This window comes from Schistocerca cancellata, chromosome 5, assembly GCF_023864275.1.
Source record: "Schistocerca cancellata isolate TAMUIC-IGC-003103 chromosome 5, iqSchCanc2.1, whole genome shotgun sequence".
NCBI classification, from domain to species: Eukaryota; Metazoa; Arthropoda; class Insecta; order Orthoptera; family Acrididae; genus Schistocerca; species Schistocerca cancellata.
In genome coordinates, this window is record NC_064630.1 from 770,593,311 (window position 1) to 770,599,310 (window position 6,000).

The window sequence follows — 6,000 nt, forward strand, 5'->3', positions numbered from 1 at the left end:
TTTCTATTGTAGCACCTATTTTAACATGTCACAGAAAGTAAGTGTGTTACTTTCTGGATGGCTCTCATAGATCCCTTAATCAGGTAAGTAGGTTACAGTAACTTATAGATAGGTTGAAATTAGATATAGTGGAATTAGCAAAGTGTGGTGACAAGTAAGTACAAGATTCACAATATAAAATTAAAAGGGGCAATGCAGAGGTAGCTCTAATCATTAATAAGAAAACAGGAATGATGGTAAGCGATTGTGGACAGAATAGTGAATGAATTACAGAGCCAAGATAGACACAAAGCCAACAGCCACCAAACTATTACAAGTTAGTATTCCGACCAGCTCCACAGATAATGAAGAGATTGAAAGACTGTATGATAAGATAAAACAAATTATTCAAATAATTAATGGAAATGAAAAATTAATTTTTATGTAGGACTGCTCGATGGTAGGAAAAGGAGAAGGGAGAAATATAGTAGGAGAGCATGGAAAAGGGGACAGGAATGAAAGAGGGAGCCGCCTGGTGGGTTTTGGCTCAGAGCATAATTCAACACTTTGAGTGCCACACACACAATATTATGTTGCCTTCAATGATGGAAAGAATTCCACGCCCATCATAAAAGTTCTATAAATGCTGTAAGTGAATTTACTGAAAACATAAGCTCCACATTAGATAAGGATAAAAAAATCACAGGAAACTTCTGTGACCTGACAACGGTTTTTGATTCAGTTGATCGTGCATTACTTCTTTACGAATTACAAACATATGGTATCAGGAGCAGCACCTAGAAGTGGTGCAAGTCAGATCTGAAAGAAATGAAACAGAGAATGATTATAATAGTGAATGTAAGCAATTACTTTTTGGACTGAAAGACAATTTTCCAAGGGGTCCCACAAGGTTCAATAATGGGTTCATATCTGTCTCTGTTGTATATAAATGACTTGCCGGTAAATGCTGATGTTCATTCAGCCTTATTCACGCATGCTACCTCAGTCCTAGTTGAAAATGATTACCTAGAAAAAATCCCAAGGAATGTACAAAATACTCCTATTATTATTTATTATTTACCGTATGATGATAGAGAGCTTGGATCATATACATAATTTTAAGGGTATACAGTGTAAGAAATGACAAGCAAAATACAGGTACAGAATCAAATGTCCAAAGTATTATGCTAAATGCATTACATAAGTTCTTAGATTACAAAATACTCTAGAATACCTGGAATCCTGGTTTCATCAAAATGAACTGGAACTGAATGTGATAAATCCCAATATCATGTCATTTAGAGCTAAATCACCACACATGGTTGGAATAAAAATAACTCACAGTTATCAAGAAAGCCACAAACAAGCCCAGTGAAATTTTTAGACCTAGAACTAGAAAAAAAATTAATTGGAAGGCACTTTTAGTTAAAGAGCCTAGTTTTTGCCACTTACGTAAGCACAAGAAAAAGTAATGTACCATAGCTGCTTTGAGTCAGTTATTAAATATGGTATAATCTTCTGCTGTAAATCAGTCAACAACAATATTTGACTTCTAACATTTCAAAAGTAAATCACCAGAAGACGTGTCAAGCCCAAAAGGGAAATTTATGTCACCCACTATTTAAAAATTACTTGCCATGCCTTCTCTATACATTCATGATCTTTTGATTTTCCTCTACAAAAACCACTGTACACTCGAAAGTTACCATTTTGAGTGCAATTATAACACTCTTCACAAAGAAATTTTCAAACATCCAACACATGCATTAAAACTTTATGCTCAGATACCACTACAAACAGGATTAAAGATTTATAATAAACTTAAGGACAGGGATATATTTCACATGGAACTTGACTCACTGAATTGGCAGCTGCACAAACTTTTAGTAGACAAGAGTTTGAGATTTAGGAAATGGGGAGAGTTTGGTAAATTCACCCAGAACTCTGGATGAGGGAAGACTTACTAGATGTGTATTTCCTTCTCATGCTACCCAGGGTTCTGAGAAACTTTCCCAAACTCTCCCCATTTCCTAAACCTCTCCAGTCCTTTTCATTCGTCCCTCTTACATCACATCATATCACAAGGACCTCAGACCTCTTAAGGTGCCTGGATTCAATGATATCCATCCAGAATTCCTGATCCATATGGGAGGAAAAGCTAAGAAATGGCTGGCAGAATTCTTCACTGACATCCTGCTGACTGGTCAACTTCCATTGGAGTTTAAAAAGGCAAAGATAATATATGTTCTGAAACCTGGCAAACCCAGCAACATGGCAGAAAGCTATCACCCCATTGCCCTACTTCGCTGCTGCTACAAGCTTCTTGAAAAGCTAGTACATAACAGACAGAATAAGCAGTGCTATTGTAGAGAATGTTCCAGTTGATCAGGCAGGCTTCAGACCAGGGCATAGTTGCTGCAACCAAGTATTGTCCCTCACATCCTTCATAGAGTCAGGATACCAAATGAAGCAGAAAACATCTGTGGTGTTTGTTGATCTAACTGCCGCCTTCGACACTGTGTGGAGGGAAGGGCTTATCTACAAATTTCTCCACATCATACCCTGCAGAACAATGGCTCGACTGATAAACAGCATGCTAAGCAATCGGAAGTTCCAGGTAATCACTGGAAGCAGCGTACGTAAGGAGAGGAAGCTAAACAATGGATTGCTCCAAGGATCAGTTCTCTCATCATTACTGTTCAATCTATATCTATCTGATCTACCAGACACTTTGCCCAGAAAATTTTGCTATGCTGATGACCTGCCTCTAGCTGTACAACACCAGGAAATGAAGAAAACAGAAGAGATTCTAACCATTAACCTGTTTGTATTAGATAATTACTTCAAAATCAGGAGGTCCCAACCCAGTGTGAGTAAAACAGAAGTGTGTTGCTTCCATTTAAATAATCGGTTGGCAAATGTAAAACTGGAAGTAAGTTTCTGAGGCAGAATTCTTTGTCATAACTGGAACCCAAAATATCTTGGTGTCATCCTGGACCATACACTATGCTTCAAACAACATCTTCTTAACTTAGCTCAAAAATTGAGGACTCGAAACAACATCCTCCATAACCTATGCGGAACTACCAGGGGATCTTCAGCAATCACCCTGTGATCTTCAGCTCTGGGCTTGGTGTACTCAAGTGCTGAGTATTTTGCACCTGTTTGGATGAACAGTCATCATACAATGCTTGTTGATACCCAGCTGAATATGACAACGCACATAATACCTGGTGCAATCAGTTCTATGCCAGTTTATTGGCTTCCACTGTTAACCGGTATAATGCCTCCTGATCTACGCACATGTACTGCCCTTATGAGGGAATTCCACAAGATCTCCAGGAATTATAACCTACCCGTGCATAGCAACCAGCCACTTTTAAATTGTAAGAGACTGAAATCATGCCATCCAACTCTGTGCGATGCTGCTGACATGGTTGCCAAGGATTTCAAACCCCCTGAAGAATGGAAAATTCGGTGGGAAGCAGTGACAGGTGTGCACCTTCATAACATCTTCTCAGGTGCTAAACTTCCATGTGGATTCGACCTACCACACAAGACCTGGAGTACCCCCCACAGAATCCGTACGGGCCACGGCCAATGCAGCAATGCTCTCTTTAAGTGGAAGAAGCTGCCTAATTCAGCCTATGACTGCGGGGCTCCATACCAGACTGTTCCACATTGTCAGTGAATGCAGGATTTGAGCCTATCACAGTGCTGAAGAAGACTTCCTGCTAGCAATTCCAGATGCAGTGCGCTGGATTGAAGGACTGGATATTCAGTTGTAAAGCCAAACTTAAGTTTCTTGTGTGTAAATATGTACATATGTATATGTACTTTAATTTTATGATATGTCTATATTACTCATACGCTAAATAAATAAATGAATAAATAATATATTTACAGAAAGACAGAATTGACAGCAGTGATATTTTTGAAGTAAATCTAAGTGTTTGTTGAAGGGATAGGTTATTGGGAAATGGAGGTGGTGTATCTGTTGCAGTAGACAATAAACTCAAATCAAACCAATATAGAAATTGAAGCTGTATGTGAAATTATTTGGCCAAGGCTCCTTGTGTCAGTGGTGGGTTTAAAATTACAGTTGGATACCTGTACTTTCACTGAGCACAACTCACCCACAGATGTAACCAAACACTTTAAACCCTTCAGCTCATTGTAATAAGTTCCCCATTCACACTGTCATCATTGGAGAAGAATTTAATCATCCATGTAAGTGGTGGTTGCGATAAAATGTCCTACAAAATATTACTAATTAATGCTTTCTGTGAGGAATACTAAGACCAATAGTTCAGTCACCTGCTCATGACGGAAATATATTAGTTACTGGGTGCAAGGATACCTGACTTCTTTGAAGATTTCCCCAGTGAAACTAGTATCAGTGACCATGAGATAGTTTTGGTGACAATGACTCAAAGTACAAAGGGCAACTGAAAACAGGAAGAAGGATTTTCATGTTCAGTAGTCTACCTAATAGAAAAATCATGATGGGAAGGACTCTCCACAGCAAGGTCAACTGCAGTATGTCAAACTGCTTGCGAGCATGATGTGGAGGCTCCATGTAGGCCTATGCTTGACCTGTCTCGGATTTGCTCGGTATTTTTCAGACATACTCGGTACAACGTGAAATTCCATTTAGCCTTGCCTTGTGGCACTTTTTGGTCAACACGACTGTCTTTAGAACAGCAGAATCATGGTGTCAGCACTGTTTACCCTGTGCTATTTGTTTGTGATCTAAAAGAAATTCACAGGTCCAGTGTCTGTTTGCACAAAAGAGGCAGTCTAGTGATCTATTGTCATAAGCCTTTAAAACTGAATGGGAATGACAGAAGAGAAGGATATCTGTTATGCAATATACAATCTGCTATTGATTGACATTACAATACTATGCAGACACATTTTAAAGATTTAGTTTAAAGAGCAAAAAATTACAACAATTAACAAACAGGATTCTTTGTTTTGTACGTCAAGAAGCACTTTGTGTTAAATTTGCAGGCATGGAGCATGATGAAATTGGTGGTTCAAATAGTGAATTTTTTGAAGTTGCACATGTTATACCAACATCAGTCACAACAGTTTTCAAAGGAATTTACACTGAGTATTGAGGCTTTATACATTACTGAAAATTACATTATGCCCAGAATGAATTTTCAGTTTAAAATTAGCTATTGTTGAATTTATGAAGGAAAAAGGAGAGCAGAAACAGAAATTAGAACATCCGGAATTGATTTAAGACCTCATATTTTAAGTGGACTTGACTGAGACATATTTCTGATTCAATGGGATGCATTTAAAAAGAAAATCGCATTGTGTAAGGGACAAATTCTGATCAACTAAAAAAAAAAGTTCCGTTTCCCTAAACTCACTGGTGTCAAAGAAAGCGTGACATTTGAATAATTAATTGTGGTTTTGAAAGGATTACAAGGATAGTTTGTTAAACATTTTGAGGACACAACTGATCTTACATCTGTTTTCGAGACCTTTTGCCATTTCAGTTGAAAGTGCCCCTGTGCATGTCCAGATGGAACTGATTGATCTGCAATGAAATTCCCATTAAACCATTAAAAACCTCTTCCCCCCCCCCCCCCCCCCCCCTTTATTCTCAGGCAGTGGCACTGGGGGAAGTGTGCAGCTGGGCGAGAAAGCTATGGCACATGAGCCAGAGGCCTGTTTGTGAGCTGAGTTCTTGGCCAACCCTGCTCCATAACATACAGAATCTGTAAAGAAACTCCCAAAGAAACAGTGACTACTGCACATTAGGCATAAAACAAAACATAGACCTTTGAATAGAGAAATGCTAAATAGAACACACTTGTCAGTCATAAGGACAGTATGTGAAGAATTCAGTGACTGGTATTGTATAATCTTATTGGAAGATCTGTCACAAAACTGAGATTAATTCTGGAGATGTGTAAAGTCTGTCAGTAACACCAAAGATAGTGTCTAGAAACTCATGGATGATGCTGTTACTGAAACTAAGTGTATCATAGTAAAAGCAGAAGA